The sequence below is a fragment of the Protopterus annectens genome, chromosome 1.part1 (genome assembly GCF_019279795.1).
Source record: "Protopterus annectens isolate FY-2018-M chromosome 1.part1, PAN1.0, whole genome shotgun sequence".
NCBI lineage: Eukaryota > Metazoa > Chordata > Ceratodontiformes > Protopteridae > Protopterus > Protopterus annectens.
The window spans coordinates 1,518,545,395-1,518,557,968 of record NC_056726.1 but is presented as its reverse complement, the minus strand read 5'-3'; positions in this window follow the sequence as shown (position 1 = coordinate 1,518,557,968).

The following is a 12,574-nucleotide window of genomic DNA, read 5'->3' as shown; positions in this document are numbered from 1 at the left end:
ATGCAGCATATTTCAAATATTATAATTGTGAATGGTAGACAGAGAACAGATGTGTAGTGGACATTCAGCCTAAAGCATGTTTTTATTTTTTGTGTGTGGATGACAGGCAGTTAGTGCAAAACTGTGATAATAAAAGATGTGGTGTGTGTTAGGAAAAGGCACACACCACTAAACATTGTGGGCCGAAGTTAGGAAATGCAATGAATTTGGACATTTTTCGTTTGACTATCCTACACTAGAAAAGAAAAGCTTAAAAGTAGAAGAGAGTATTTCAGAAGAAAGACAGTCTGTTGATAATATAATTGAAGATATTATGGGATAAAGTATGATGATGGACAAAGCCAAATAAACAGTGTAACTAACATGGAGAAAGATGGCAAAGAAACAATGTAACTAACATGGAGGAGGATGTTGTCAAAGAAACAATGTAACTAACGTGGACAAGGATGCTGTCAAAGAAACAATGTAACTAACATAGAGAGGGACGGCAAAGAAACAATGCAACTAAAATGGAGAATGATTACACAGAAACAATGTAACTAACATGGAGAAGGATGGCAAAGAAACAATGTAACTGACATGGAGAAGGATGATAAAGAAACAATGTAACTAACATGGAGAAGGATGGCAAAGAAACAATGTAACTAACATGGAGAATGGTGACAAAGAAACAATGTAACTAACATGGAGAAGGATGAAAAAGAAACAATGTAACTAACATGGAGAAGGATGGCAAAGAAACAATGTAACTAGCATGGAGTAGGATGACAAAGAAACAATGTAACTAACATGGAGAAGGATGTTGTCAAAGAAACAATGTAGCTAATGTGAAGAAGGATGGCAAAGAAACAATGTAACTAACATGGAGTAAGATGACAAAGAAACAATGTAACTAACATGGAGAAAGATGTTGTCAAAGAAACAATGTACCTAACGTGGAGAAGGATGTTGTCAAAGAAACAATGTAACTAACATGGAGAAGGACGGCAAAGAAACAATGTAACTAACATGTAGAAAGATGACAACGAAACAATGTAACTAACATGGAGAAGGATGGCAAAGAAACAATGTAACTAACATGGAGAAAGATGACAAAGAAACAATGTAACTAACATGGAGAAGGATGTTGTCAAAGAAACAATGTAGCTAACGTGGAGAAGGATGGAGTCAAAGAAACAATGTAACTAAAATGGAGAAGAACGGCAAAGAAACAATGTAACTAACATGGAGAATGATGACAAAGAAACAATGTAACTAACATGGAGAACGATGGCAAAGAAACAATGTAACTAACATGGAAAATGATGACAAAGAAACAATGTAACTAACATGGAGAAGGATGTTATCAAAGAAACAATGTAACTAACATGGAGAAGGATGAAAAAAACAATGTAACTAACATGGAGAAGGATGGCAAAGAAACAATGTAACTAACATGGAGTAGGATGACAAAGAAACAATGTAACTAACATGGAGAAGGATGTTGTCAAAGAAACAATGCAGCTAATGTGGAGAAGGATGTTGTCAAAGAAACAATGTAACTAACATGGAGAAGGATGGCAAAGAAACAATGTAACTAACATGGAGAAAGATGACAAAGAAACAATGTAACTAACATGGAGAAAGATGTTGTCAAAGAAACAATGTAGCTAACGTGGAGAAGGATGTTGTCAAAGAAACAATATAACTAAAATGGAGAAGGACGGCAAAGAAACAATGTAACTAACATGGAGAATGATGACAAATAAACAATGTAACTAAAATGGAGAACAATGGTAAAGAAACAATGTAACTAACATGGAGAAGGATGACAAAGAAACAATGTAACTAACATGGAGTAGGATGACAAAGAAACAATGTACCTAACATGGAGAAGGATGTTGTCAAAGAAACAATGTAGCTAACGTGGAGAAGGATGTTGGCAAAGAAACAATATAACTAACATGGAGAAGGATGGCAAAGAAACAATGTAACTAACATGGAAAATGATGACAAAGAAACAATGTAACTAACATGGAGAAGGATGGCAAAGAAACAATGTAACTAACATTGAGAAGGATGTTGTCAAAGAAACAATATAGCTAATGTGGAGAAGGATGTTGTCAAAGAAACAATGTAACTAACATGGAGTAGGATGGCAATGAAACAATGTAACTAACATGGAAAAGGATAGAAAAGAAACAATGTAACTAACATGGAGAAGGATGACAAAGAAACAATGTAACTAACATGTAGAAGGATGTTATCAAAGAAACAATGTAACTAACATGGAGAAGGATGACAAAGAACAATGTAACTAACATGGAGAAGGATGGCAAAGAAACAATGTAACTAACATGGAGAAGGATGTTGTCAAAGAAACAATGTAACTAATGTGGAGAAGGATTTTGTCAAAGAAACAATGTAACTAACATGGAGAAGGATGGCAAAGAAACAATGTAACTAACATTGAGAAGGATGTTGTCAAAGAAACAATGTAGCTAATGTGGAGAAGGATGTTGTCAAAGAAACAATGTAACTAACATGGAGAAGGATGGCAATGAAACAATGTAACTAACATGGAAAAGGATGGAAAAGAAACAATGTAACTAACATGGAGAAGGATGACAAAGAAACAATGTAACTAACATGTAGAAGGATGTTATCAAAGAAACAATGTAGCTAACGTGGAGAAGGATGACAAAGAAACAATGTAACTAACATGGAGTAGGATGACAAAGAAACAATGTACCTAACATGGAGAAGGATGTTGTGAAAGAAACAATGTAGCTAACGTGGAGAAGGATGTTGGCAAAGAAACAATATAACTAACATGGAGAAGGATGGCAAAGAAACAATGTAACTAACATGGAAAATGATGACAAAGAAACAATGTAAATAACATGGAGAAGGATGGCAAAGAAATAATGTAACTAACATTGAAAAGGATGTTGTCAAAGAAACAATGTAGCTAATGTGGAGAAGGATGGCAAAGAAACAATGTAACTAACATAGAGTAGGATGACAAAGAAACAATGTAACTAATATGGAGAAAGATGTTGTCAAAGAAACAATGTAGCTAACGTGGAGAAGGATGTTGTCAAAGAAACAATGTAACTAACATGGAGAAGGACGGCAAAGAAACAATGTAACTAACATGCAGAAAGATGACAACGAAACAATGTAACTACCATGGAGAAGGATGGCAAAGAAACAATGTAACTAGCATGGAGAAAGATGACAAAGAAACAATGTAACTAACATGGAGAAGGATGTTGTCAAAGAAACAATGTAGCTAACATGGAGAAGGATGTTGTCAAAGAAACAATGTAACTAAAATGGAGAAGAACGGCAAAGAAACAATGTAACTAACATGGAGAATGATGACAAAGAAACAATGTAACTAACATGGAGAACGATGGCAAAGAAACAATGTAACTAACATGGAAAATGATGGCAAAGAAACAATGTAACTAACATGGAGAAGGATGTTATCAAAGAAACAATGTAACTAACATGGAGAAGGATGAAAAAACAATGTAACTAACATGGAGAAGGATGGCAAAGAAACAATGTAACTAACATGGAGAAAGATGACAAAGAAACAATGTAACTAACATGGAGAAAGATGTTGTCAAAGAAACAATGTAGCTAACGTGGAGAAGGATGTTGTCAAAGAAACAATATAACTAAAATGGAGAAGGACGGCAAAGAAACAATGTAACTAACATGGAGAATGATGACAAATAAACAATGTAACTAAAATGGAGAACAATGGTAAAGAAACAATGAAACTTACATGGAGAAGGATGACAAAGAAACAATGTAACTAACATGGAGTAGGATGACAAAGAAACAATGTACCTAACATGGAGAAGGATGTTGTCAAAGAAACAATGTAGCTAACGTGGAGAAGGATGTTGTCAAAGAAACAATGTAACTAACATGGAGAAGGGTGGCAAAGAAACAATGTAACTAACATGGAAAAGGATGGAAAAGAAACAATGTAACTAACATGGAGAAGGATGACAAAGAAACAATGTAACTAACATGTAGAAGGATGTTATCAAAGAAACAATGTAACTAACATGGAGAAGGATGACAAAGAACAATGTAACTAACATGGAGAAGGATGGCAAAGAAACAATGTAACTAACATGGAGAAGGATGTTGTCAAAGAAACAATGTAACTAATGTGGAGAAGGATTTTGTCAAAGAAACAATGTAACTAACATGGAGAAGGATGGCAAAGAAACAATGTAACTAACATTGAGAAGGATGTTGTCAAAGAAACAATGTAGCTAATGTGGAGAAGGATGTTGTCAAAGAAACAATGTAACTAACATGGAGAAGGATGGCAATGAAACAATGTAACTAACATGGAAAAGGATGGAAAAGAAACAATGTAACTAACATGGAGAAGGATGACAAAGAAACAATGTAACTAACATGTAGAAGGATGTTATCAAAGAAACAATGTAGCTAATGTGGAGAAGGATGACAAAGAAACAATGTAACTAACATGGAGTAGGATGACAAAGAAACAATGTACCTAACATGGAGAAGGATGTTGTGAAAGAAACAATGTAGCTAACGTGGAGAAGGATGTTGGCAAAGAAACAATATAACTAACATGGAGAAGGATGGCAAAGAAACAATGTAACTAACATGGAAAATGATGACAAAGAAACAATGTAACTAACATGGAGAAGGATGGCAAAGAAATAATGTAACTAACATTGAGAAGGATGTTGTCAAAGAAACAATGTAGCTAATGTGGAGAAGGATGTTGTCAAAGAAACAATGTAACTAACATGGAGAAGGATGGCAATGAAACAATGTAACTAACATGGGAAAGGATGGAAAAGAAACAATGTAACTAACATGGAGAAGGATGACAAAGAAACAATGTAACTAACATGGAGAAGGATGGCAAAGAAACAATGTAACTAACATGGAGAAGGATGTTGTCAAAGAAACAATGTAACTAATGTGGAGAAGGATTTTGTCAAAGAAACAATGTAACTCACATGGAAAAGGCTGACAAAGAAACAATGTAACTAACATGGAGAATGATGTTGTCAAAGAAACAATGTAACTAATGTGGAGAAGGATGTTGTTAAAGAAACAATGTAACTAACATGGAGAAGGATGACAAAGAAACAATGTAACTAACATGGAGAAGGATGTTGTCAAAGAAATAATGTAACTAACATGGAGAAGGATGACAAAGAAACAATGTAACTAATGTGGAGAAGGATGTTGTGAAAGAAACAATGTAACTAGCATGGAGAAAGATGCTGGAAATGAGGTAAAAAATGTTTTACAAAAAGGCAAAATATTACTGTGCAAGATGAAAACAGGTATGCAGTATTAGCATGTGAAGAAGAGGAACCTGAGAGAGGAGAAGAACAATAAGAGTGTGATAAATCTGTTAGAGGGATGGTATGGAGAAGGAAAGGAAAACATTAAAACTGATAAAATCAAAGATGGAAAAAAGGAAAGGGGTGACTTTGGAATATTAGCACTAAATGATATTAGAGGTGTGATAGTGGCTGAACTGTGTAAAAAATACATTATGGAAATGAAATGTTTGTTACATACGAGATATGTGAAGTAGGAAGAAAGGACAAAACATTGATTCAGTATGAGATAAAAAATTATGTGGTCGGTGAGGAATAATATGTGTCCAGGAATAGTGTATTTTTGAAAGTGAAGTGATTTTATTTATCCTTTTGGTGACCAGGTTAGTCCCACTAGGCTAGAAGCTTCTTTTCAAGGGTGACCTGAGGTGGTATTTATACTACTATGGGAACCTCCCCTACTCTTTAAAACTGCTAGATGGCACTGGAGGGCTCCTACAGCAGCAGGGAAGATGCCTAAATGGAGCAACAGAATGAAGGTGGAGAGAAAAGCTTTGGAGATTTTGGAGGAAGAAAGTGCAAATTTGGGGAAAAAATGATTCAATGCAGAGCTTGAGAATGTAGTCAAAAATTCCCTGGTGAATATTACAAATGAACAGCATTTAGCTGTCACAGTGGAGCAGGAAGTAAGTGAGTCTGCTGAAGTGGTGCAGATAACAGAACTGTCATCAAGAGGACTTGTAGATGATGTCCTTTAAAAAATAATTGAGCAGAATGATCCAGGTAACAGTTCTGCAGTTTCAGAAGTGAGATGGCACATAACATTTTTGAAGTACTGTGGATGATAATGTGGAAAAGGAACCATGTGGCAGCAGAGAATGCAGAAGTTAAAACTTATGCAGTAGTGACAGAAAGCAAAAAAGGAAAACAGCAGCAAACTGAGAAGGTGTCTGATTTTGTGGCAGCAAGAATGCAGTAAGTAAAACATATGCAGCAGTGACAGCAGGCAAAAAAGAAGAGCAGCAATAAACTGTAAGTAAAACTGGTTTTAAAAAGAAGAGAAGACCAACTGTGAGAATAAGAACAAAAAATGACACTGTAATAGATATTATATATTGGATAATTTGATAATTGACCTGGGTTTTTAAGCTCAAGAAATCCAGTCTTTTATACATATTGAGGCAGAATTTTTTTTTTTGTTAATTAGTATTTGAAACTAAAAAATGACAATGAAATTTCTGGAACTGTGCAACATAAATAAGGACATTTATCCATGGAATAATTATTTGTTTTCTGGTAGTGATTTAAATGTAAAAAAAAAAATCTTACTTTGCAGTTTGGAACTGATGGACTGGAAGAAGACGATGTCAAAATTGCATGCATAGTCTATGTGAAACCATTGATAATATTGTGAAAGTTAGAGATGAGAGAAACGTATGGACTGCAAGGTGGCAGAGCTGGATCATAGTCAAATGGGACCCTGGGCAGGGGAATGGACCAGACCTCCTCCCGCAGACACTATGGTGTCCCATTATTTGTCCACTCCTTCCAATTTCCATAAAAGCAGCTCAAAACTGTCAGTTTGCATACTGTTTTCATCTTTACTTTTGAAATGAAGGCAGAGATATGGATTTAATTAAAAACTTTTAATTTAAATGTCTTTTGTTGACCAGTTTAGTCTCACTGAGCTAGTAATATCTTTTTAGGGAGGCTCTTGGTGGTATTTATACTACAAGAGGAAATTTGATGAGATGATTGAGAAGCTACTCTTTTTGATAGCTAAGGTGCATGTAAAAGATCTCACAGCACCTACCATTAATAGAGACAGATGGGTCCTCAGTTTAATATCTCATCCAAATGATGATACACTCAGTAGTGCAGCAATCAGTGCTGGTTTATATTAGGGCACACCAGGCTGTGTAGTAGCAAGCACTGGCCCTGGTGTGACATGTGCCAACTTTATACTGTCAGACCTATTTTTCTATTGTTGTTCTAATTAAGTATGTAATTAGAATAACAATTAAGAAATGTACAAAATGCTTAACAGGCATCCCTATAGGGATGTCAAACAAGTTAGCTCCTCCCACACCTATGGCAAAGTATGATGGTGTGACCTAATATAACCAATTACTCACCACTCTTGTGTTATCAGAAAAAGTGGAGGTAGCAGATGGTGATTGACTTGTGATGGGTTTTTCAGGCCATTTAGCATTATGGATGCAAGTAATGGAAGAGGGGGGGTTATTAAAGTAGGAAAGGGAATAAGATGAATAAATGAGAAATTGTGGGATGGAACTGGAGAGTGGGAAACATTGCAGTTATGAAGGATCATATAACCACGAAGGACTTTTATAAAAACAGGACTGGGTGATGGATTGAATTTAAAAATAACTAGAAAAAGTATTTTTATTGGCAGGATGATGTAAGAAAGGAAGAGATAGTAAAGTATGACAAAATACACAAATGTATCAGAGAATTTAAAGAAAAATATATGAGATTCCAGTAGTTTTCATACATGCAGACAGTATATTTGTAGATTCTAAGAAAAAATATAGATGAGGGAAGTACTGCTTTGTTTGAATTGATGTTTACAGGAAATAGGAATGACCTTGATTAAAGATAAAAGTAATGTTTTGCATGATGTGTTGAAAATTGGTGGTGGTGGGGTGTATTTTTCAATGAATGAGGTGTCTTTGTTAGGAATAAAATTTGAGAAAAAGTATGTACTTATGATGCACTGAGAGGAATTGATAAAAGAAATGAAAGGGATATGTCTTCTGTGGAGGACGTATAGATTAACATTCTGGTAAAATGTTTATCTGGTGAATTCTGAATTAATGGAAAAAATAGCTTATATGTCAATTGTTTATATGATCCTAGAAAAAATAAGAAAAGAAAATTGTGCAGCTGGTGTTTTATTTCATACAGGGTTCAAGATTACACTCCAGTGGAAAGAAGTGCGCTATCTATGAGCGAAGATGAAAGAGGATTAGGGTTAACTAAATCCAATCGTAAGGGGATTGGGGTTAACTAAATCCAGTTGTAAGGGGATTGGGGTTACTAAATCCAGTTGTAAGGGGAATGGGGCTAAGTAAATCCAGTTGTAAGGGGATTGGGGTTACTAAATCCAGTCGTAAGGGGATTGGGGTTACTAAATCCAGTTGTTTATTCTGCTTCTTTAAACATGTCTAGAATATTAAAGTAGACAAAGTAAGAGAATGAGAAACTAATAGTAAGAACGTTTAAATGTAAGTACAAAAAAGTTCTTGGAGATGACAAAAATAAGAAAAAGAGAAAAAGAATATGTAAATGAAGAAATTAAAAATTATCAAGAAAAAATACTAACATGGAAAATAAAAAATGATGATATATATAGAAAGATAGAAAGATGTGCTATAATAATGTGATGAAACAATATTATTAAGCAAATCCATGGGAAAATTTACCAGAAGAAGTGTAAAAGCCATTAAAGTAAGGACAAAATAGTGTACCATGATAGTAGAGTATCAGAATTTCCTATGGAGATTGGTAAAAAGTAAGTTACTATTAAAGGGGGATATACCATATTAAAAGAAAGTTAAAAGAATGTCCCCAGGATTTAATAAAATCCGTGTAGGCTCCATGTAGAGCCTACATGGAAGGTATCCATGTACATGGCAATGGTTCCCCCGTGGCAGCACATCATGCATATTAATAATGGTGCCCTGCTGAGGGAGAGCATAGCCACAGGGTTATTGAATCAGTGTAGGGAGAAGTGTAGAGGCCACCCGTGGTTGTGGATAGTCTGTACTGTTCCCTGCTACTATTGAAATGCTGTGAATTGGATCAAATGTATAATATTTTATTTTAATTCATTGTTTCCCATTTTTTGCATGTTTGCAGAGTGTGGAGCACAGCAATCCCAAGCTGTGCTCACATATAGACAGCTGACACCTGCTAGACATCTAAAAATTGAAGCCAGATGTCATTAATTATCATGATTACTTATTTTTGCTATTTGAAATAGTTTTATATCTCTACTGTTTTATTTTTTAATTACTGTTTGTGTGGCACAGTACAGAGCACATTAGAGCTGAACAGTGCTCATAAATACATAGCCAATAGTTGCTACACATCTAAAAATAGAAACTGGATGTAATTAATTATTTTTGTCTGGGTCTATTTAAGTGAGTTTGCATGTCAAGCAGTGGTGCTTAGCAATGCTAACAGGTAGTCCAGTAGTATATATGAAGGTAGAGTAGCTTTTGCAATGTCCAAGTAGCTAAATGGGTAAAGAATCAGCCTAATATTTAGTAGGTCCTGGGTTAGAGTCCATAGCAATGATAAGAGGTGTATACTTTAATTTGTTATATATGTTTAATTTTGAAAACAAATTTGTGAAATATGGCACTGTTGTGCTGTGCTGAGCACTGCTTAAACATGCTAATGACTACTTTTGTTTGCATGGTGCTAAGCTGAGCTTAATCTCCAGATGTGCAAGTTTTCAAGCTGCTTAGCTGGTTAGTGTGCTGCTAAACAAAGCAGCACTTTTTTGAATGTTGCTCAGTGAAGTGCATGGGCAGAAAAACAAGCTCCATTAAGTGCAATAGGAAGGAATTCTGCAACAGTCTTTAGAGTCTGATCAGTTGGAGATATGGCAGGCAGTGCTGGTGCAGGTGCACGCTTTTGGGCACAGAGATGTGGTGTTCAGGAGTTCAGGGTCTTTGTTGGGCTCCTGGTGAAAAATCATGAACCCAGGCTGCTGCAGGGTGGTTTCCAGGGATCAGAGGCTTAGAGTATAAGGCAGAGACCTGGGACTGGTTGGCCAGGGAACTCACCAGTTTTACTGGTATCCTCCACACAGGTGAGCAGTGTCATAACCAACATGATGGCCTGAAGAGGAGAAAGAGAGGAACCCTGGGCACCTGGGTCCAGGAAGCTAGAGCTGGGAATACCCAACACATATGTAAGTATATTTTCCTCTGTTTTACCAGTATGCAAGGTGAATGTCTGCAAAACTGGTATGCATAATGGTGTGCTTGTCTCCCAACAACTGCAGCTAAGAGGGCTCACAATGTCGAGTCCCATGCTGAGCACCTGACCAGGTTGTGTTGTGAGTGTGGCATGTACAGGTTTATTATGCTAACTGTAGTGCAATAAACAAGAATGAGAAAAGCATTTACTGCAATAGAGTATATATACCATAAAAAAATGTAGTGTAATAAATGGTCAAGTAGAACTGTAGTGCAATAAATGGGCAATTAGAGCTGTAGTGCAATAAATGAACAACAACAACTGTATTGCAATAAATAATCAACAATACCAATAACAGTAAGCAAAATGGTGTACAGCAGGTTTGTGTTGTCATAACCATTGCAGTAGAGCTGTATGCATTACTTGTCTATGGTAAGGTTGCAGCAGTCAAGTGTAACACTGTAATAGCTGTAGAATGCAAAAGTAATGGCCTGCAAACTGTATTGTTTAACTCATAATATGGTCCAAGGCTGTCTACAGGCCAGTATTGGTCACATAATGCTCTCTGTTCCTCCTACTTCAAGTATAAAGGTATATGGCTGAGGTAGCCCAGTCTATGGGCAGACATTGTGTGGACTTCACAGACATTTATCAGCAACGCCAATAAAGTGTTAAGCAGCATAGTTGATTCCTAAAGAGATTTGTTTCAATATATGCAGTATGGCTGTATGCCATGCATGTGTGTTCTACTGTCACTCCAGTCAAGTATAGCATGCTCTCTTTTCTCTTTTTCTCCCACTCCAGAAACAAATGGTATATGGTATTTGGTTGAGGCAACCCATGTTATGAGCAGATATGATTGCGCTAACATTTCTCAGATGGTTATCAGCAATGCCAATAAAGTTAAATGTTTTGCAGATGTCCCCTGCAGTCACAGCTATTGGGTTCTATTCCCATGCCTGACAATTAAGGCATGACAGATGTGTAGATTACATGCTGTAGACAAACATGCCTCTCAAGTGCCATAATTTCATGTAATGTAATTAAAACTGCCTAATCTGTCTGTCACAGGATTACCAGAAAAACTATTGCCTGGAATGCAATGTATTACCAAATCTACTTACAGAACACCTTGGTAGTTATGTGGTGGTGTAATGGTTAAGGTGCTTACCTTAGAAACGCAAGGTGCAGGGTTTGATTCTTACAGGGGGTAATTGGCTAGGCTTAAAGTAGTCCATGAGGGCAGTTAGCCTAGTAATAATCTATGAATCTATAGAAAGTCCGCATTATGTGAAATTGTTCTTTTAGTAGTATATCTGCATTTGTTATTGCTTGGCCCATACTGACCCATGTTAACAGCTTGAGAGGTATGTATGTTCTATATCAGCTATAGGAGCATTGTAGTCACTGTACTCAGAACTGACACTACACGCCTGTAGAGTATTTTAGTATCAGTGTTTTCAGGGATATACTCTGCATTGTCAGTAATGGATTGTTTCTCTTTCTCTCTCCCCACCCCTTATCTTCATTTATTTATTATTGTTATTTATTATTATGATTTAATATTAACATATGTTGTTAAACTAACTATATTTTTGCAAAATGTGATGTAATATTTTTATGTGTTATTATGATTCACTATTAACATACTTTGTTAAACTAACTCTTTTTGTTGCCCTTATGGTTTACCGCTTACAGGCATGCTGTTACCATAATGACTGTTCTGTTATTTACTGTTGTGTTACACATACTATACATTAATATGTATTTGGATTAATAAATATGATGTTCCATTCTCTTGATACTAACAATAGTTTCCTTATTACTAACCGTAACATATTGCTATAGCTCATTTACCACAGCAATTCAAGGTAGGCCATTTTCAGCTGATCCAGCTATCTTGCCTCAACTGGCCATGGCACCAGGTCCCAGCATGCCTCCTTTGCTGCCCCTGAACTTCCTTCAACATCGGATAGTACTGCCCCATGGGACATGGCCCAGCCGCCTCTGGGAGTGGTGGTGGAGGGGGTGTTGTCACCCAGGATGAGCTGCCGGTCTTGGTGCACAGGAAAGTTTACCATGGGTTCGACCATCACCTGCACTGGATTAAGGGCATGATGGCTGACTTGGTGGGGCAGCCATGGCCCAGTGCTCAGCCTCTAGCACTGCCACCCTCTAGGCAGTGAAGGAGCAGTGCTGGCAGTCTCATGAGTGGGGATGTGAGTCACACTTCTGCTATTTGGAGGCACATGGGACTTGGATTCTACAACACCTTCCCT